This window comes from Cygnus olor, chromosome 11, assembly GCF_009769625.2.
Source record: "Cygnus olor isolate bCygOlo1 chromosome 11, bCygOlo1.pri.v2, whole genome shotgun sequence".
NCBI lineage: Eukaryota > Metazoa > Chordata > Aves > Anseriformes > Anatidae > Cygnus > Cygnus olor.
Window position 1 is genome coordinate 12,525,291 of NC_049179.1, and position 22,281 is coordinate 12,547,571.

Consider the following 22,281-nt stretch of genomic DNA (forward strand, 5'->3'; position numbering starts at 1 on the left):
GGCTAATTGAGTACTGCCACGTCCCTCATTATTCAGCTAGCAGTGTGCGATAGGATGAACAATACGGAACCAGGCTATGAGTGGAAGATATAATCTCTAAGAATTTCAGCAGCAGTAAGTCTCCTGTGTGCGGGTGGATATTCATTTACAGACTCACTCTGTCACCTGTGGAGTTACAAAATCGCTGTAAGACAGAATCGGGCCCAAATCAGCCCAGCACAATTTTGCCTTCTCCAGGGCTGTTTATATTCAGCTTCAACTACTCACGAGTGGAAATGATAGCAGGCATGGTTATTTTCTGGTTACTCAATTCAGTTTCAGCACATCTCCTTCATTCTTTGTGTTTTGTTAATTTTGTTGTTGATGTATGCTTTGATATGCTAATGTGTAGGAACAGTTTGCCAGCAGTTGCACAGGGGAAGACTCTCTAAGCCTTGCAGGCTGATCAGGTTGTTCTTACAAGTCCACATCTATGTGCATCGCGGCTAACCAATTCCAGCCCACTTTCTGTTGGGTAGTAGCTATCACAAACTCATCGATACCTTTTGTAACAGCCTACAGATTATTGCAATTATTTAAAGCATCTAAATAATGCCATTAATGTGTATTCTGTATCAATACAAGCAAAAAATATTGCCTATATGTTCAGTCAGTAGTAATGCTCAGAGAAATTGGTCTTGGGTTTTCAGCTTCTAGCTCTTCTAATCTCAAATGCAAAAGCTCACTGAAATACAACCTGTATGTGGTAGGGATGGTAAGAAAAGAGACGGGTGTCCATAGACTTTCAAAAACAATGGGGCTGTACTCTGTGCAAGTAGATAGTGCCTTGTGCATATGGACTGGCTGTTGGCTATGGATTGTTTTTAATAACGTCCTTCATATGAAGAACACAAAAAATATCAGCAGAAGAACATGTCCTATTGCTAAAAACACCTATATACGTATTTTTAATTCAAAAGCTGTCTGTAATTCAGTGGGGCTTTGTACCTCTGTACCTACTTGTTTGGCAGGCAATAAGTTTCACGATTACCCTCTTTCCACAGGTATGTTCTAAGACATCGCTACTTTGCAGTGGATTGGAGACCAGAAAAGGAAGCAAAAGGAGAACCCATTTCTCATGTTATTCCTCAGAGATTCTCTTCTAATGCCTCTGGGAATGGTATCTCAAATATCAGCATCTGAACCAGATCTGATGTCTTTGCTCACACTGAATAGCACTCTATTCTGCTAGTAGGCCTTCAAAAACACTTGAAGGCTGTTAGTCACAAAAATGCTACCTCTAAAAATAGTACTTTAGGCAGTGACTTTAGGCCAGAAATCAATGGGATTAATAGTAGTGCAGGTGATAATGATTGTTACCAAAGGCATGAGAATTTGTCCCTGAAAGGCTCTTTTTGAGCACCTTATGTTGGTGGTTAACAGCACTCAAGTGAATATTATTTCAGAAAGACAAATTTTGTACTAAAGGTAATGTTTCTGTTAGACTGGCTGATATAATGAAAATCCATGGTTGCAGTTGTAGGCACACAAACCCTTCTTCAGGGCTGATACTTAAACTCCAGACAAAAAGAATCAATTTATAAACTGTGGTTCTTTTATTTCAGTGGCAAAATACCAAAGCTGTTAGAAGCATCAGCGTGCCTAGCATCAAAGGCACCTCAGTTCTCTGTACCACCAGGCCCGATCAAAATCCATGCTATAAAAACATCTGGTGTATGGAACAGGGAGGGAAAATATTGAAGCATCAAAAACTGGAACAAAGCGATGCTGTCCCTTTCAGGTGTGATAAAAGTTAAATAGTAGAGCTCTCACTGTCCTGGGCTGCTAATGGATTGTGTTGGGTTGAGATCCCTTCACTAGCTTTCTATGAAGCTGAAGGTGGGGAGACCAGCTCCTGACCTGTTACTTCTATGTAACAAGGGGTATGTCTGTGGTTCAGTGATTGCCTCAGACACATATTCATGAGTTTTTACAGAGATATTTTGACCAGGAGTGTACTGCAGCTGTAAAACCCACTGAAGAAACTGGGTAAAGACTGGTGATTAACTTGTACAAAGTCGTTACCATCAGCTACAGAGCTGGTTTAAAACCAGCTTTGATAACATCTATGGGAGTTGCAGTGTGTAGATACACTCGAAGTTTAGGTTATTACTACTTACGTGTGAATCTACATAACATTATAGCGGCAGGTATTTTTCCTTTTGTCACCTGAGCTGTACACAAGGAAAAGGGAATTAGCCACATGCTGAATTCTGGCTTCTTTGGCCAGCAGACAGTCAAACAGCTTCTAAGGAGGTAGTATCTGCTTCAACAGACTCAAACTATGTGTTACCTAGTTAAAAATTAATTGCAAGCTAGCAGGCAAGTTTGCTCTGGTGATACTGAATAAAGAACGTCTTAATGTTATTTTTCAGTATTTGTTCAATATCACAGAGTGCTCATGCTTGAGTCTAATTGCTTTTCTATGCAGCTGAAAATCAACACACTGTGTGGCAGGTGAAGGTGATCACTGGAAGCCCCATGGCTTGATGTGCTCCAGATGGCGAGCTATTAACGAACATGTAAAGAAATTAGGTGCTTCACCCCATTCTGCCTAGTGCTTTATGGCGTATAGAGTTGTAGGTTTGTTTCTTTAGTTCCACCCCCCTCACCTTTCTCTCAGGGCTGTATGGTTCAGCTGGGTTTAAAAATGATTTGGTGTGGTCTTTATTCCTTTATCTAGGCTGTAGTATACCTTTGAGGGCACGCTTTTTAGTTGCTCTTTATTCTTATCTCCAGGACTTTTTCTCCTCAAAGAGGCACTGTACTGATTTTTCTGGCAGGATATTGCTATTGTAGCAGTAGAGGGCTGTGAGTCCTCACCAAGAAATGTCAACCCTTTGCCATGAGGCAGTGTGTCCCCATCTGCAATGCTTCTAATGGGAGGTATCACGACTTAGCGAAGAGATTTTGACAGGTGATGACAGTACTTCAGAGGGTAAGTTAAAAGCAATACACGCTTGCTTCACTAAACTGGAAATGCACTTTTACTTACACTACCTGCTAACAAAGAATGACAATGACTAATCTTCATTTAGAGGCTTCAGTCTTACACTGCATATAGTTTGCCATTTGAAATATGTCCAGGGAGGCTGACTGTGTTCTCAGTAAATCCCTGCATGGTGCTAGCCTGGTGCTCAGAGATAGTGTCTGTGTGTCCTTGCACTGACTGTCAGATTGACTTGCAAAGGCGGCACCTGACTGTGTGGTACTGTACATGTGTGGTACATAATTTTCTGCTTCACGGCGTGCTAAATTACTTTTTATTGGGGGCTGTTGGGCTGGGTCTGGCACTAGTCCTTGCTGAGCCTTGGTCTCTGACAGCTCTTAGGCTGGCAAGGCAGGATGAAGATCAAGGGTTTGACTGATAGGGACCAGTGAACTACCCCTTTTGATGATTCTCAATGTTACTACATTATTTTCCCTGTTAAACTTTTAAAATTCCCTCTAATAAATGTCTTTTGTTAGATTTCCTCCCAGATTCACTTCCAGTAAAGCTGTGATGCCTTGGAAAGTCATTCATTCAGGCTCTTGTCCACATAGACAGGAGCAGACCTTTCTTCCACGTGGAAATAAGCAGGCCATTGCCATGCCAAAAAAAAGACACTCAGCCCTCCAAGACAGCAGCTGCTAGGAGATGCCTCTAGAGCTGCATGTCTCCACCACAGCTACTTATTCCCTGTATGTTTTTAATAAACATAAAATTGCCTGTGCCTGACCAAGGGATGGTGGTGCACGGGTGATGATTAGGGGATAATTAGTGTAGCCTGTTCTCTATTATCTTTGTCCTCAAATTTCCTTGTCTGCATCTGGACAGCAATGTTTCCTCTTGCCTTGTTTTCTCTTCAGCACTCTTTCTTCTATTCATGCTGCTTTTTTGGACTTATTGGCTCTCTTGTATCTTCCCGCTCTTTTGCTTACATGGGATGAGTGTTTGAGAATGCTTTGTACAATGCCATATCAAACTTCCTACCTTGCTGCTTCCAGAAAAACTTCCAGTTGCCCTCTGAAATGCTGTGGCTATCAAGCACTGTCATTCTCTTCTTGCTGTCGCACCCAGACTACCTTTGTGTTGCAGGCTTCTTGAAGTAGAGGAATTTCTTGTCATTATTTACCTGTCCGCTGTGAGCTGATGCTTACACCAGTGTGCTGTATCAATAATATTCCTAGCATAAGTCACAAAATGAGACATGCCATACTTGACACAGGAACACATGCTCTTCCATTAGCATTCATTATTTGCGGTCACAGTCAGACAGATCAAGATTGACACTGATAACTGCCTGAGGAGAGGAGCTGCACACCAGCCAGCCTGTGCTTTGCTTGCTGCTTTGATAATGCTGGGATGAGAAGGGAACAGCCACACGTGGGGGGAGTGGCTCCTTCCTTGCACTGGGTGGCAGGTGTTTGGCTGTCATCTTCTATTTTTCTCTTCGGAAAGGCAGCACTGGAAAGAAATTCCCATTAACAATTCATATTTACTTAATTCAATCACGCTCACCTGCTAGCCAGCAGCCAGATCACTGAGACTACCTGTCCATAGGGATGAAAACAGATTTACTGACAGATTTTCCTTTTTGCTACCTATTCTTCATTTGGTATTTATTTATTTATTTTTAATTTATTTAGTCTTCCCCGTTTTGTGGCAATACCGAGACGTTCCATGCATGGCCACACTGTTATTTCACTATGCTGTAAAGACTGTAGTAAACAGGGCAGCTCAGAAGGACTTAGAAGGTAGTTGTATCTGTTACACCTTTCCTAACCTGCACTGGGAGCTTGCTGAGGCTTCTTTCTTCTGTTCATTTATTGGGTGCTGGCTGCAGTGGGGGTCTTAAGCTCACGTTCTACAAGAGCTACTGGCTATACATCACAGCACTCTTTTGTTTTGTAAGTGTCTTGATATATGAATTCCCAATCAAGACTTTTTTTTAATTGTTTGAAAGGGCTTTTAGTGCTGCAGTATCTATTTACGTGACCTTTCTGCTTGCAGGCAAAATATCTATTATCTGCTTTTTGAAAAATAACAATTATACAGCTAGGATTTTAAAAGAAACAGAATCCCCCAGCTGCAGAATTCTCCTTGAAGGATAGTCAGGAAATGGGTATCTAATCAGGCTGCTTTGGAAATGCCAAAGTTTTACATGGCTTATAGCCACCAAATGGGCTCTGTAGAAACCGTATGTATGGAACAGGCAAGCTGCGACTTACAAGCCCAGGAATCCAACCAGCACATTTGTAACGGGAATGTTTTTGGAAAATCTGTCATCTTTGAGAGGTGACCATTGATGTAAGTAATTAGAATTTTTGTGTTGCTTGGGGATGCTAAATGAAAATGGGTTATTAGACAGGTTTTACTGGAAACAATTTGTGAATAACTACCTACAGAATAATCAGAAACATTAAAGTAAAAAAGAATAGATCTGTCATTTGAGGAAAAAAAAAAAAAGGAGAGACATGGGATCAAAAGGGATCTGGAATTAGCATTCCTCATTATTTTAATGCCAGAACATGCTTCTGTACTATTAATAGAAGTTAAAGCTGCTGCAGATTTTTCTAACTACATTTCTACAGCTTGAAGAATCATAATCATCCTACAGCTGAATATCCCTTTCTTAACAATAGCACCTGTTTTACCTTCCTTAGTTTGTCTCCCAGAACAAAGAAGGTCCTGTAAGGTCATCTTCAGCTCTGTCCAGAACCAGGGTATTTTTCTTTGGTTTAGTCATCATAGACCAGGCAGACAAGGTCTGAAGTCTTTTGAAAATTGAATAGTCAGGTATTTTTTTCCTCTTATAAGCATTTTACAGTACAGCATTTTATTTCTTACCCCTTTTAATGGTATTTCCTTCCAAATACATTTTTTCTCTCTATGTAACATGTCATTAAACTACAGAGCATTTCAGTTTGGACTTTCCCCAGGCATTATGGGACGTTTACAGCTGGCCCCGGGAAGTCGGCTATTATTCCTCATAGCAGGGTTTAAAAATAATTGCCTGGATCCACACACACACACAAAAGCTAGACAATGATTTAGTCTACATGGTATAGTTACTGCTACAGAGCTTGGTAATGATGCAGATCTATTTGCTTATTGGGTCACAAGTACAGGACTGATGCTGTGTGTGTGGAGGGGCTGGCAGCGAGCCCAGGGCTACCACCCTGGGGGTCTTGAGAGGGAGCACCCATGGGTGCACATCCCCACCCTGCTCCAGGCAGGTGGGTGCCCACGCCGAGATTTCTCCTTGAGCAGCTGGACTTAAGCGAGAGCGTAGTCGTATGCTGATGTGTCCGGGAAGTCATTTCTTGCAGCTTAGTTTTGAGAGGGGGCAGACCCAGAGGCAACCCCGCAAAAACCTGGTATAAGGATGAAGAACAGGTTAGGCAAACCAACCCTCATTTGCACAAGTGCTGTTGGGGTTCTCTTGGGTTTTAATTTAACAGCTCTATTTTGTTTGAAACAAATGACTGCAATTTGTATCTTATATCAAGTCCATTGAAGATGGTGGAAAGACTGCTGTTACTCATACCGAGTTTTGGTAATAGTTATTTCGAAAGACTTTTTCTCCCCCCTCTCAGTTTATTAATTAAGTCTCTTGGTTTTCTTTTTAATTGCTGAGACAGAAATTCGATGGGCAGAGTGGCATTAAATCATTCAGAACATATTTGAAAACTGTTTTCACAGGGAGGTGGGGGATATTATCCTTTCCTAATGCACTGAATTAATCCTAGAAAAATAACAAATTAAAGTAATAGGAGGATATAACCAGACAGCCACAGCTGAGAACAGGTTATTTTACTTACTTGCCCTGTGATTCTGTGGTAGAAATATGGGGTCAGGTAATAAAACCAGAACACACTCCCACTTAAATGAATGGAGCCATTCATTTCAAGGACAGCTTCAGGGTTTTTTAGTCTAGCAATGTAACTGAATTCCCTGCAGGCAGATGAGCCAGTGGAGGAAAAATGTTCAGAATAAGGGTTCCAGGTTATATGCTTTGGAGTCTGTTTTTCTTTTTTCTGCTTTTCCTCCTCCCTTCATTTCTCTTTAAATGTTGAACCTAATTATTCCAGTGGGGATGGGGAGGTAACTGAGAGGGGAAAGCTTGGTTTGGTAGAGAGGAACTCTGTGAATATTTCCTCCAGGCTGCAGGAGCAATTGAACCATTAGATCTCTGCAACTCTAAAATTCATCTCAATTCAGTAAAACATAGGCTGCCTCTTTCTAGGTGTTTGGAACAAGCTGACAAGAAATCCACTACTCTGATGGAGACCAAACTTCCAGGGATCTAAACGATGAAAGATGATTATTATGTTTTAATATGAAATATTTTAAGATAATGATAATGAGCTCAGCTCTCTTAGAGGCAGGTCATAAAGATAAGCACTTCTGGAGCACTTCACCCCTTCCAAGTGGTGTTCTGTTAACAATAGCATCTGTGATGCTGAAAGCAGATACAGAAGGCTCTTAACTTCTCTTTATTTCTGCGGAAGGCTGGTGTTGACTGTGGGAAGATTCCTATTAAAGAATAAAACATGCTTCATCTGAGCCTTTTCCTCACTCAGGATAATGGTCTCTTTCACAACAGTTTTTCAAATGAGGGGAGAAGAAACATCTTCTACGATCAAAACAGATTGTAACAAGAAAATAAGGGTAAACCAAATGAGCAGATCTTATGGGTGTGACTGTCCTGCTAGGAAGTCTGTAGCAATGCAGAAACATGACATTATCCTTTGCAAGCCCGAAAAGTAAATAGTGCATCATCTGTGCCCTATAGGGCCTTACTTAAATATGCACTTGTTTGTGATTGTGGGGAGTGGTGGATAAGTGGATATTGCTTTGTGTTTTTGTCTGAGTCACCTGGTCCATACCCTTCACAGTGGAGCACCGGAAAGGCAGAGGGAATTAGCAGGACTTTTTTTTTTTTCCCCCGTACAATCTAGAATATGAATGAAGAAAGCATCACTGTTCTCTTCCTTGAGAAAAGTTCATCTTCTACAGGAGAAGCAGAAAGCAGGAGCTACCAGGTGGACTAGCTGTTAGGTATCACTGGTGCTTCAAAAGACAAAAAGAGTTGGAGGCCCATCACTCCCCCCATCCACACCCATCATAAACTCTGGTTATCCTAAGTGCTCACTTCATCCCCAGTGAAGAGGTAGAAAGGGATCCTTCACAAATCATGGGGATTGCATAGGATGTCAGTCCTACCCGAAGTGTCATGACTATGTTTCAGGGTGTTAACGAAGGCTTTCCCCTCATCTGGCACTGCTCTCATATACTGTTCTTTCTTCTTGCCTAGCCCTTGAAGAGCCATCTCTTCATGCCTGTGGGCTGCAAGGTGGGCTCATGGGATCCTTAGCATTTCCCAGAAGACACAACAGACTTTAGCAAACGCTTAGCTTTTAATAGGAAGTTGAAAAGACTGGGTTTGCTTTCCCAATTTTCAGCGTATTTTGTGGCATACATCTTAAGATAACTAGGTGTCTGGGAAAGCATAAATGCAAAACCAATTGAGAACATGGAGAAAGAAATTATTTCACAACTGGTTGTATTTCTGAGTGAGTTTAAAGATGCTCATTTGATACCTGCATCCACTAGAGCAGAGCAGTTATCCTAGCCCCAAACTCTGTGATAGAGGTGATGCTTCTGGAGCAACAGAAATGGGAGAGAGATTGCAAGGTTAGCTAGCTCAGTCCACTGCTCTGGGCAGAGTCACTTCTGTCTAGGTCATTCCTGATCAATGTTTGTTTGATGTGTTTTTGAATACCTCCAGTATTGGGGTGCTTCCAGTTTTCTCAGAAGTCTTTCCCTGGGTTTTGCTAGTCCCAGGGCTTCTGTATTCTTACCTTTGTAAAACTTTTTTTTCCTGTAATATCTGTTTCCTGCACATATGAGCCCATTATTCTTTATCTGCTACGTGTGTGGTGAAAAGATACTCCCCTTCCTATTTTAAATGTAAAAATTGCATGAATTTATTAATATGCTTCTCATTAGTGCCCCTGTTCCTGGTTTTCACACTGCCCATTCATCTCCTCAGCTCTCTTTATGTACCTCCCTTCATTCTCCTTTCTGCTTTCCTTTGTGTCTCGAAAAATAAAATCCTCCTCAGACAAGAAAAAACCCAACTGGAGGAAAAAACCCTGAATGTAAGATGTTTGCAAACCCTCACCCAGCATCGTAGCCCTTTGTCTGTCTCCTCTGTTTAGACAGCGAGCTCTTCAGAGGAGGGGCTCCTTTCCTGTGTTTGTACAAGTGCTTAGCAGGCTCTGGCCCTGATACAGCTTGGTTCCTTAGGGGCTATCGTAATGCACAATAATAATGAACCATATGTCGGTTGAGCCAGGAAAATACTAAAGCAGCAGGCCAGTAGGCAGATTTTCCCTTAGTGCACCAGGTATTGCTCAGACAATGCAGACCGTTTCCCCTCCTATCCCACTAATAACACGCTTTACTTCTAGAGGAAGTAGTCCTAGGGATGATGATGTGTTTTAAACTTTGTGGGCCTAATTGTTAGTCTAATTATATTGTGGACATTCAGAAGAATGCTTCTGTAGCGTCTTGCACAGCGGGCGTGCATGAGGTATCTGTGCCTTTGCTCTCCCAGGGCAGCAGTGGTGAAGCAGTGTTGGTGCGGGGGCCAGCCCTGACCTCAGATGTGGCATAAGCAGCAGTGCACACTGGCTTGGGCTCAGCATCCTGCCAAACTACTTGCTTTATTATTTTTTGGATTACTTTTGGTTTGGCATGCTGGCAGAACAAGCTTGTGTCTGCTTGCAGAGCTCTGCCCACGTGTGCTTCTAATAAATAGGTGCAGTTATTGGCTGATTTCACATAGGGACCAGCCTCAATGTTATCAGCCCCTTTGGTAGAGGGATCTGGTAGGCATCAGCAGCATTGGTCTCTTTTGCAGCTACATGGGAATTTTCCTATTAACTTTTTTAGTCTTTAGTGAGGTGCTATTAACATGTTTTATTTCACTCTTACCATTTGTGTATTATTATAAAAAATTTTTTTGAGCAAAAATTCAGTTGTGAAACAATGCTTGGAAACATTGGCACTAAGATGAAGCATTCTGACATTTTTGAGAAGAAGCAATTTGGAATTTTCATTTCATAATCTTGTTTTTAAGTGGCTTGAGTCAAAGCAAAAGAGATAAAAGGGAGTATTAAAAAGTACTTAAAAGGAAATCAAGATTCCCCACCTTTCAGACAGAATTTGAGATAACATCAGAAACTGAATACCCAGCTCTGGAGGAGCTAGGCAAGGTGAGGGTTGAAGCAGTCCCCACAGCTGTACCATCATGGTCTGACTCTGCTAGGAGGAGAGTGTAAATCTGGCAGAACTGTCGAAGGCTGCACCTCTGCTGTACATGGCTGGGTTCTGCAGGAATTGCTGGGAACAGAGGGAGGGAAAGCGAGGATTTGCCGCTTGGTAAATCCTCCCACTTCCCTCCTCCCAGCGGACGCATTTGTGATAATCATGGAGAACGCTACCACTTCAGCCTGCAATAATAACCACAGAGCAGCCCTCTCACTCGTAATTGCTTTGCTGCCCAGGGGACAGAGAGGACTGTTTTCCTTTTATCATTGTCTTCAGTAGTGGGTTTGGTTTTTCCTTCTGCCACTTAAATATTCTTCCATTGCATCATTTTGACTCCCCTCACCAAGTAGCATGCGGTGTTATTTTTAGGTGGTAGAAGGCAACATGCAGGGCATGTCCTGAGATGGGTCCTGAGATGTTGGGGCTCATATTTATGAGTAAATTCAAACTGGGCATGATCTGCACAGTCCTGTAAACTGCAAATCTGTTTGAATCAAGAGAGGTATTTTAGTGGATTTATTGTTGCCTTTGATATGCTTTTTATGTGTTCTTGTCAGAAGCTGAATTAAAAAAAAAAAAAGTGCTGCAGTTCAGTGTTAGCGTGTAAAAAAACCATAAAAATCTGGCACAGAAAGACCTGTCATCATACTTTCATCATGTTACAAATCCTTACTTTGCCACATCTGCTCATTACATGAGACAGGCAAGAATTCAGAGCAGCTGAGCTTCAAGACATTCTGTTGCAGAAGGTAACAACTGATTAAAAAAGGTCAGGAGTTAGCTCCCAAAATTTTCCTATGGTCTTTTTGGTCTGTGAATTTCATAAGCAGGATGTCAGTAGACTACATTGCTGCATATGTTTAGATAGAGATTAGGCTGGGGAATGAATTACAGTGAGGTGTAAAATAAGTGAAATGTAAACTGTACAGTAACAGTCCTTTTTGAAATGGTTGGGGGGTTTTGTGCAATAAAAGGAAGAAAAAATATATATTCTATGGCCATTTTGTGAACACACTGGGCAAGATCAAGTGTGGAGTGGTAAAGTTAATGGTGCTATGGCAATTCATCTTAGCTGATGATCTTGCCTACGGGTTCTAACTCTGCTGCTTGGTCAATAAATGTGATTGCAGTTATTATGTTTAAGGGTAGCTATGGATTTTCAGTCAGAATGATCTTTGCTTTTGTTTTTGCCGTTATTCTCTTTCCATCTGAAACATGGCCTCCTGCTGGAGTCCTGTTTGGCTGCATCTCCTCTCAGCTGCCAGCCAGGTCCCATTGCGGGGGGTGCCTGGGCCACCCCACGCAGGCTCAGCTCCCTGGGGGTGCAGCTTCTGGGGGCCCATGGGAAAGCTCCCATGTTCTGCCCTTGCTGAACAGCCTTCTCCATCATCAGAGGTTAGCATCTGTTCTATAACAATTCACAGCCTGAAAGAATGAGCATTTTATTTAGATGTCTAATTCTTTTGAGCTCTTGGGGAGATTTTAAGCCAAAAAAAAAAAAAAGTGATGGTCAATGACTCCAGAAGCTCAGGATTTTAAAAAAAAAAAAAAAAAAAAAAAAAGGAAAGAAAAGGGCCTCAAACATTGTGATATTTGTCAGTTATCTAAAGAAGACTGGAAAGCAAGGTGCTAGTTATGCTTTCATCTGGTCAGAGGACTTCAGAGGTTTTGTACCTTGTACGTGGAGGAAAAAGGCTTTCCCCAAGGCAGTTTGTTAGCTGGTTTTTAAGGTCTTTGGCTTTTCTGAGTCACCTGGAGATGAGCTACTTCACAGCTGGGTGGTGTCAAGGCCGCATATAGCCCTCTCATGCAGCTCTGTGTTTTAAATGACAGTATAATAGTCCCGTGTTGCAGTTGCAATATCCTCTAATAGATAACATTTTAAAATATACAAAGATATATTTAGTATAAATATAGCTCACAGCATGAGGCACTGAATAAAACATTTCTCTTCACTCATCAGGGAGGATCATGCATAACTTACTCTTGGATCCGCTTCATCACTCAGGCGTTAGAGAGTCACCCCTAATTTGTGAAAACATATGGCTTATTCCACCCTTCCACACTGAGAATTCATTACAGGCATGCTTGCCTGCAGTCTTGTGTTCACCATCTGGATCAACCTTCTGCAAGTTGAGGTAATCGGAGTTACAGTAAAGGGGAGCAGGGAAATGTGTTCCTCCTTCTCCTCTGCTATGTCTCTTCTAGCTCTTGGCTTCTTTACACCCTGATGGGCTGAATCTTGGGGGAGAGGGGGGTGGCAGCATGGACCAGGCAAATAGCCAGGTTACTGTAAATACATTTAGCCAATAATTATGAACTATAGAATTACTTAACTCTCTTAGATTGCATCTTGATTAACTACCTAGCAACAGTGAGTTAGGGAAAACTTGCTGTGGATCCAGCAAAAAAAAAACAAAACACATCCGGCATGTCTCAGACCTATTGTCTATCCTGAGCCACAGAGCATAGCTTCCATCCTCCCAGAAGTTGAAGTTCCCATTATTCACATTCAAATTTGATGTAATAGGCAAATCCTGGGTTACTTACACTACAGTTTGGCAGGAGTTTTGCACAGGCCGTGTTACTTAAGCAGGAATGAAATATATATGTATTTTTTCACCAGTTCCTAGATCTCTGTTGCTCAAAAAGAGACAATTGATTAGCTGCATGGAGGATCATTTGGGTTCTATTATTTACAGTGGTCACTCAATCAAGTCAATGGCAAATTAACAGCTCTGTTTACTTGTTCTGTTTCAGTGTTTTAACTGGTGTAATCACGCAAGGATTTTTTATTCTGTTTTGGCTCAGAAAAGCAGTGTATGGCTGGTTCACATCTTCCTGTTTAATACTGAATCCCTGTTCCCTGGAGGGAGCCTCAGGCAGCAGTCAGAGCCCCCTTGCTGTGTGCAGCTTGGCTGGGCTGTGCTCCTCAGTGGGCATATCCAGCTGGGCAACCTGCAGGGATCAATAACAAAATACCAAGGTGTGATGGCCACACCTCACTCTTTGCAGCCCTTCATCTTCCCTTTCTTGTGTTTTTTTTTTTTTTTTTTAACTTGTTTGGTCATTGTTGTTGGTTTTTTCCCCTTTCATACAAAGAACTTGTAGCTCATTCTGGGTTTGAGTGCACTCTGTGCTTAGTTTCACTTTGTGGTCCTCTGTAAAAGCTTGCGGTACTTGAACGCTGTGTGTGGACCTGTTTGTATCCTTCTGGTTTATTCCCAAACAGAAAAAGTAAGTATTGGTTTAAAGCATCCTTATGTTACTGAGATTGGGAGCACACTGGTGTTTGTAGCAATGGTAACAGTATACATTTTTTTTTACTTTTTTTTTTTTTTTTTTTTTTTTTTTTTAGAAAATAACTTGTGGCTTTATCCTACATCACTACGCCGATACAGAGCCCCTGTGAAGCCATCTCTGCTTCTTTCAATAACTGTAACTTCGTACTGTTTCTGAAACGAGACTTCATTTAAATTAGTCCTGGATTGGTACGTCGCTACAGAGCCATATATCCAAAAATCAAAATAGAAAACTGAAAAGCTTTCTTGTAATGATTGTAAGCCACTAATAGTCCATTTACTGGTTGTGAATCAACGGCTGTAAAGCACAGTCTGCAGTTACAGCTGGTTTCCTCACCTAGCTTCTCCCATGTATGTTTTCAGTGCCTTGAATTAACAGGAGCTCTTCCTGTCTGCTGGTCAAGCAGCACAACTGTGCTCATCCGAACTCTGCATGTGAATTAAACTGGAGTTTGCACATTTCCTGTCAATCCAGCCAGAATAGATATTTAAGCAGATAATGGCGCACGCAGGGCTAAACTGGGGTCAGGATTTGAATGTGATTCCTCCCAGATGGGTGAATACCCATTTTTCTCTATAGGAGAGGGTTCCCTGTGGCCATGTGCATGTCAAGTGATTTGTCAAGACCCAGCAAACAAAGGAAGGCTGCCAAAGGCTGCCACCTTCCCTGAGTTGGCCCCTCTGGAGTGGTCCTTCTGGTCCCCCCCCTCCGCCTGCCAGCTCTGCTGATTGCTGCAGCTAAAGGAGACCATGTTTGTGGGAAGGCAAACCCAGCCTTTCTTTCTCAGAGGTTGCTACTGTTTGCTTTCTTTAAAAATAATTTGCATTTTCTGAGTCTGTCTTTCTAGCTTGAGCTCTAGTCTATTTTCCACCCTTTCAGGGCTGGCTTTTAGGTTCTCACGGCTTTGGGGATGTTGAACATAAATGCAATAATACATTACTTGTTTCAAAGTTGAGAAAGACATAAAATTATTCTGCATTGGCAATGCCTTCAAATAGCTTTCACAATTTCCTCTCCCCACCACTCCCACATACTCTCCTATGCATTTCTGCAGTAATTTTGTGCAGTGCTTAGTGTGTGCCAGAGTCAGCTCTTTCCCCCATCACCCAGCTTTTGTTCACACAGTTGTCTATTGCAGAGAATCACCAGCATAGTCTGAGCTTTGGGGTGGTGAGAGGTGCTTCAGGACAGCAAAGCTGGTCTTACTGTTCTGGGGATAGTGCACAGCGTGTGTCCAGACTTCACCCTGGGATCCCAGGCTCAATGCACTTAAGGGTAACTATAAGACTGTGCCTGTCCTGATCTACCCTCTTTATTCCTTCCCTCTTAATTATAGCATTCAAGATGATTAAATCAGATTAAAATGCAAACCGGCACCATAATCAAACAGAATGTAATAGCTGGTTTTTGTGAAAGAACATTAAAATAAAAGATAAATGATTTACACCGAACTCCCTCTTCAGCTTTGGATGGCCACAAAACGATGCTAACGAGCTGCTGCCCAGACCTCAGGAATTCATGTACCCAGACTGCTCAAGCCTGGCTTTCTTCTCCAGGCCTTGAACGTGTCTCAAATAGCAACGTGCTCTGTATGCCTATGTTACAACTTCTTATACTTTTTTTTTTGGTGTGTTTATAAACGTATTTATTTTAAGAATTCGTGCTTGCCTTTAACTGAAGATGTTCAGTACTTTACAAATATAACTTTTTATTAATGAACCTGCTCAAGTCATCTCTCTGCCTGCTTAGTCATAACCTGGATTTACAGAGAGATGCATTTGAGAACATCAAGAAACAAAAGCTCAAGCAAGATGTGAAAGAAATCTATGGCATAGCTGTAGCCCAAGTTACCAAGCTAGCAGGTCCTGGATTATGGTGTTTCTGAAAGGCTTTGCCACCAGCATTTCCAGTATTTGCAGAATCCCTCTGAGTCAGGCAAGTCATAGCAATTTAAAGTTATTGCATTTAAAAAAAGAAAAAATAATACAAAAAAAAAAAAAAAGCTATAAATAAGCATCTGTACCCCCAACATTAAAAAAATAAATCAAATAGTTTTGATGAACATAATGAATATTATCTCTAAAATGGGATGACAGCATGTTTCTAGATGTAAATTTGATGGGGTGAATAGCCTGAGAATACTTCAGAAATGCTTGAGGAGTTTCTTTCTGTTCAGATTGCCATATGGATAGGTGTAAACGTAGGTTGATGGGAGCTGTTGTTATTGAAATGTACCCATTAGATAGTTCCTTTTTTTCAATATGTAGATTGCATTTTGGAAAAGATGTGAAGCTAGTTTGAACAAAATGAGATGTATAGAAACTTTGTTCTCCTTTGTCTTCAGCTTCTGATCAGACCCATATAATTTTCAGGAAAAGGTTGATAGTTTGCAGGGGTTATAGCATATTGGTTCAGAAAGCAATTTCTTTTCTCACCCATGGTTTTTGAATGAAAACAGCAAATCCTGATGAAAAATACATTTTAGTGAGGAGGGTGAGGAGGTCATAATTTGATCAGTGTAAACTCATTCATTTTAGAACAATTCTTGAACTAAAATGTGCTGTCAGTGTGCAAAGAATTCAATTCACTTCATGTTCATAAAACCCAAATGTTTATGAATATTGATTTCAAACTTTTTGTGTTTATCTGCCAACCAGCATTCGATACTGTTCTTGGGTGGGACACACAGGGGAAGTCCACATCTATGTGTGTAGTTTCAGGGTTGCTTCAGCTGTGCTTTGCAAAGCACAAATCTGCAGTGTTTCTCTTCCCTACCCTGGTGAAATTCCTCCCATTTGCTGCAAAGAAAGGATGTTCACTTGCTTAAACACATTTGGTGAAGGAAGGTTTTATGAATTGACTAAGACAGTCAATGAGTTTCTGTTTTACTTGCGGTGTCTCATATGGAACAATATTCTGGACATTCAGTTAAAATGAAGGAAGCTGCTTCCCTTCCTCCACACATCTTATTTGCTTCAAGTTGTGTGCCATAAGTATATGGGTATATATATGTATATATATAAAACAGTTTAGTATTTGTAATCTGTTTGCTTTTCCCCTCTAGCTCATTTGCAAGCTGAAGCAGGATGTTGCATTCTAAGTTTGGAAAACATTTGATTTTGATACAAAAAGTAGATCGATTGTAATTCCCAAGATGAGAGTATGGTTACTAATCTTATTGGATATCACAGTCCTTTCACTGGCAAGAAAGAGCTCTGATCCTTTTCTGCTACAATGAATTCCATCCATTTTAATGGGTAAATCTGTATTTTATTTATTTATTTTTTAAATTACACCTCTTTTAAATTCTTTTGAAGACATTGATTGTCTGTTGGAGCACACCATCCAGTGCTAGCTTTTCTCGGCAGCAAAATATTATTCACGTCATGTATTTTTGCTCCACGTTGTCTTAAAGAGTTTGCGCATAGCTGGGAAAGACAAGAGAGGTATTTGTCTTATGAAAGAAGCTTCCTATGTGATTTCAGCTGAGAGGTGGGTTTTGGAGCCACCTTAGCTTTTAAAGGCTAGGCACACTTTAAAATATCTAATTACTATTTAGACTAAATGGTAGCACTAATTGCAGTCAATTCTCTATAAAAGGAATAAACTATCACTTAATTGCATTTAAATTCATAATACAAAAATGCATCTTGATTAGAGAAAGAAATAGATCGGGTTAATTCTTTTCTTTGGTAATGGGTGAAATTTATACCGAAAAACTGCATTACCCTGACGAGCTGTCGTTGGTTTCTTCCTGTAGTTGAGTCTCAGTCTTCAAATAGATATTTGAACACCCAACTGTCATTTAAGCTTTGGATATTTTTCCTTCTCAGACAATAATTCTCTGCACCCAAAATTGAAAGCTTTCCAGCTTTATGCTATCTCTCTTCTGTGGGGGTGCAGGTAGGAAGCAACTGTATAAATTGGCATGTGTAACTCCTCATGGTACAATTTGCAATCAAGTGGAAATGCGACTATTTTTTTTTTTCTGTGATTCAAAATCCTCCTTAAAAATTCCAAATGTTATTCCAGGAGAGGCAGGAGAGAAAGGACATATGTCCCAAAACACTGTTAGGGAATGAAAGGTGCTGAACAGAATTATTTTCTGGAAGATTGAAACCTGGTGTGTTGTATGAAGTCTAATTTTAGACCACATTATGCTGCAATATGGTATCAGATTCAAAGAGCAGCAGGTGTCAGAATCTGCTAGCTGACACTCTATGTTACAGCAGAAAAGCTTTATTAAATTCATTTTCTAAGCTGCAAATAGGACTCTGACATGGTGTGAAATTCAGCTAAACTGAACTTCTTCAGCTCCTGCTCCTGCATGTCATGGATTTACTGTAATCGCCCACTGTGATCTGGCTAGCCCAAGTTTGGAAATGCTGGCTATTAGCCCTAGCAGGAAAATGCTTTGCTTTCAAGTACCGCGTGCTACCCACCCGCAACCTAATGAATCCTCAAGGAGGTCTGAAATGAGACAAAACCCCATCCTGAACCAAGTGAGAACAGGAAAATCTATTTCATACCATTCCCATGGGAGATGAGTCTAATTCACTGGCAAATATTTTGTGATGGGGCTGGGGTTATCTGGGTGAAACAGCTATTTTTATTTAGAGTATTTGAAATCCGGCTATAACCTCAAGTTTTGTATATAAGATCTTTTCCTGAAATTTTAAAAAGTTTGTCAGGATGGAGATATAAATTGTGCGGACACAATTTATCACAGCGAGGTGTTGGATTTTTTTTAATGCATATTTTTTTTTGTGCCAGTGAGCAAGCAATGCTGTCCTGGACAAGGAAAGGTCTTCTAGAGATGGGTGGATGGATGAGGGGAGGGAATATTTGTAACACTGCTAATTTTGACTGTGTAGTGCCCTGATTTTGCCTGTAGTTGTTGTCTAAGGGGAATTCAGTAGCCATAGCAATAGGGACAGAGTTATGAGAAGAGTTGCCATTCATTTCAGGCTGCTCTGACTTGGTTTAAACATCTCTGAAAGTGTTAGAAAGCAGCAGAGAGGATCAAAAAGGAATTGTTAAGGCTCTGAGAAGCCTGTGGAATTAATTTAGAGAGCTCCCCTTGGACAAAACAGCGTCAGGTAAAGATGGTGTTTGATACAGATCACATGCAGTCAGCTGGGTATTGCTGGCAGTCCTGGGGAGCAGCAGAACACAAATGAGAAGGAAATGTTCAGGCTGGGATTTAGTCCTTCCTTTGTTTTTATTATTTATTTTATTTATTTATTTTGCAGGATGATTGCCTGCATCTTTTTTGGGAGATGGCAGTCTGATCTCATAAAGGCTAGAGTTATAAAACACAGGCATACTTTCTAGGGGTGCATATAATTGATGGGTTTTCTATTTGCAGTTCGTGTCCTTGTTGGGAATCTGAACTGCCTTCAGCCAGCCAGGCTGCTTTGTCCTGGAAGGTCCTTAGTAGCAAAGGAAAATAGATAAATAAACATAGACTCCTTCAGAGTTGGGATGCTTGGTTGTTCATGTGAGCTGTGAAAGGCAGTGTTTATGGGTAAGGTAAGGTACTGTAGGTCCAGATTTTCACCCAGTAGTTTGATGCAAGTAGTTCTACGCTCACTGATTATGAAAAATCATATTTTTGGTCATGTTTCAAATACATTAGTGATATTTGACATAGGGACACTTTTCTGATACGTAGAAAGTGTAACTGAGCAATGATCTGGGGGGATCAGGGATCAGATCCCTGATCAGGGATGTTAGTTGAGCTGTATGGACTCTGAACAGTTTGGGCTCCTGCTACACAAAGTGCATTGAAGTGCTTATAGTAGCCAGAAATATCAAGCACCAAGACTGTGCAGGGGGTACTGAACAACTTGATGTGCGTTGTTAGAAAGGGCCTCTGTGGCTTGTATCGATATTGCTGTTTGTTTCTAACAGGTAAAACTGTTAGATGTGTTCGTATTTGGCATAAGAATTTTTATTCTGTTTGTGTATACATAAATCTTTTTACACAAAAAAACAAGACTTCAGACTGGGATCTTCATCAGTACTTGGGAGAAGAAACTTAGAGTGTTCCATTTCAATTTCTGGCATTGCTGTTTTAGTGCAGAAACTATCAATATCCTTATAATGTATTTTCAGATCATATTATGTGGAGGAAATCTGACTTCATCGCAAAGGTGACCCACAAAGGAAACCTTAAAATTGGCTTCTACCACTTCTTTTTGTTTTGTTTTTCCCTTTGGGCTTTAAAAATGTGCAAAGGTCTGGGAAGCTTTGAATATTCCCAGCTTTCTGCTTGCAGACTTTTTTCTTATTATATTTAAAAATAACAGGAATGCAAAGTCTGCTTTTGCTGCTCTCCTCCTCCCCCTTTTCCCCTTGGACAATTCCTCAGGGATTTCAAGGGCAGAAAAGTGAAACATGGCTCAGAGCTGCAGGCATTTAGTTTTTAGAAGAGCTTTTGTCTAAGTGCTTTGACTCAACAGGTGCTACTGGAACAAGCAGATATTGGATCTGAACAAGCCTGAGTGGAAATTTCTTCTTTCTCTGTAGCTCAACTTTCATCTCCTTTTGCATTCATAATTACAGTAGTTTTCACAGGATCCTTTTAGGATAGATGAGGTATTAATTTGTAATGTTAAAAGTTTTTTCCGCCTTTATGATTTTTGGGTGTCATCTTTAGTCATCTTATACGTCACAGATGAGAGGAAAAACGAATTTCTTTGTTTCTAAAAAATCATTATTAAGGCTCCAGAAGCTCCAGGTTAGGAGCAGAAGTGAAATCAACAGAAACTCCAACAACCTTTTGTATGATACAGAGGTACATGGCATCACAAGCCATGGTCACAGTGTTATGCAAGGTTCAGGAGCTGAGCAGGTATGTTAGGAAGGAAACCATTACTTTCTGGCTGATCTAGCTAACAGAAGTTGGATGTTTATATACAGCAAGAATTCTACATTTGAAATCAGGTCCGAGTGGTGGGTTAGCAAGCAAATATATGCAGTGGAGGAAAGTGAAAACATTCATTATGTCAGCAGCACCTGAAGTCTCCTGCTGGCAAGAGGATGGGGTGAGCCAGCAAGTGCATGGGGAGCAGTTGGTCTGGTTTGCTGCTGGTTTTTTGGACCAGCCATACTGCGTTTGTATGGGAGGCTTTTGCTGGTCTTACTCTGCTGCTGTGTTTGAGGTGCCTCCTAAAAAGGTGTGGGCTGGGAGATGTGTGCAAAGTAAATTGCTCATCTGGCTCAGAGCCTGCTTTCTACTTGTGCCTTGGGGGGCTTCTGGGGAAAATGATGTCTGGGAGCAGGCTGACATACAAAGCCCATGGGTCATACCTTGTGTTCCCTCTGTGTTATTTTGTCTGCTTGGATGGGACACTAACGTAATGAATTTTAATTGAAAAAGAAAAATCTTCTGGTGGAAGCGTATTCTCAGATGGGGAAGTATAAATTACAGAATAATTCATGGAGTATTTGTAGCTCTTGAGAATTCTGCTGGTCTAAATAATGTGTGTTTATACATACAAATTTTGTGTGTCCCTGCATATTTAAAATGTTTGATTGTTTCATATTAAGAAACAAGTGAACGAGTGCTGACTGTGGAAGACTAGAACACTTGCCATTTTGGTTTAAATTCTTCGCTATTATTATGAATCCCACACAGATTTTTATCAGTATGGTTTTCATACCTGCATTTTATTGTTGGCCTAAAACTACATAGGCATAGCAGATAGACAGCATCTATTTAAAGCCTGAAGATTCTAATGAAGAGTGTCAGTGGGGATAGGACAGCCATCACCCCACAGCTAATTAGGGGTAGGAAGCAGTGGAGGATCCAGTACTACCCTCCTTCTCGTCCTGCCTGTCTGGTGGGCTTGCTCCATCACATAGCTTGGTATCTCACGCAGAATACAATTGCGTGAGAGGTTTTCAGTGCCTGGTGCTCTGGCTGCTGGCAGAGCTAATGACAGAGCAGTCCTCGTGTGCTGGCAAAGTGCGAGCACATAGGCGTTGGGTCTGCAACAGGGGGTTACTGCTCTGGCTTGCGCAGGCCATGGCCTCCTAAATCTGCCTCTTTGTAAGTAAAGGGAGAGCTTCCCTCAGCTAGAGGAACAGGAAATAAAAGGCTTTTCAGTGTGTGCACATCCATACAAATGTCATAAAAATCACCTGCTTCTTTAAAGACCGCAGGGTGGGGAAGGGTTAAACAGCCGACAGTAAACATTTGGAAATGTAGCTGAGCTTCTGGATGGTGGTAATCCAGTCACTCAGGCGCCCAAGCTGCTAATGATTTGCTTCTATGGATGTATTTAGGCCTCAGGCTGTCATCGACTCTGGAGGAGACCCTGAAGATGAAAGGATTTTGGTGTACAGCAGTGTCAAAGGCTGCTATTGTATGGGCGCAAGCCTTCAATGTCTGCAGTGCTACCTGCCGGTGTCTGTGCACATCCCCATCCTGATTAGGGAGGACAGTGTGTTCTTGTATAATTATGCTACTGGATTGAAGCAGTATAGGTATATCCAAGTAAAAGAAGTGAGTGATAAATTTAAGGGAATTATGAATTAATTGGTATTCATAAATTGTCACATCTGAAATAGGGATGAAATGAGAGGATCTTCAGTTCTTCTAATTGTGACAC

At 41.1% G+C, this 22,281-nt stretch overlaps 1 long non-coding RNA gene across 1 annotated transcript; it reads left to right on the forward strand.

Annotated features, from left to right (window-relative positions):
- The first annotated feature begins 2,787 nt into the window (after window positions 1-2,787).
- Window positions 2,788-7,693, forward strand: LOC121076229. Its single transcript, XR_005823405.1, has 3 exons — window positions 2,788-2,977; window positions 3,520-3,720; window positions 7,629-7,693. It is a non-coding gene; the product is annotated as an uncharacterized LOC121076229 (long non-coding RNA).
- The last annotated feature ends 14,588 nt before the right edge of the window (window positions 7,694-22,281 follow it).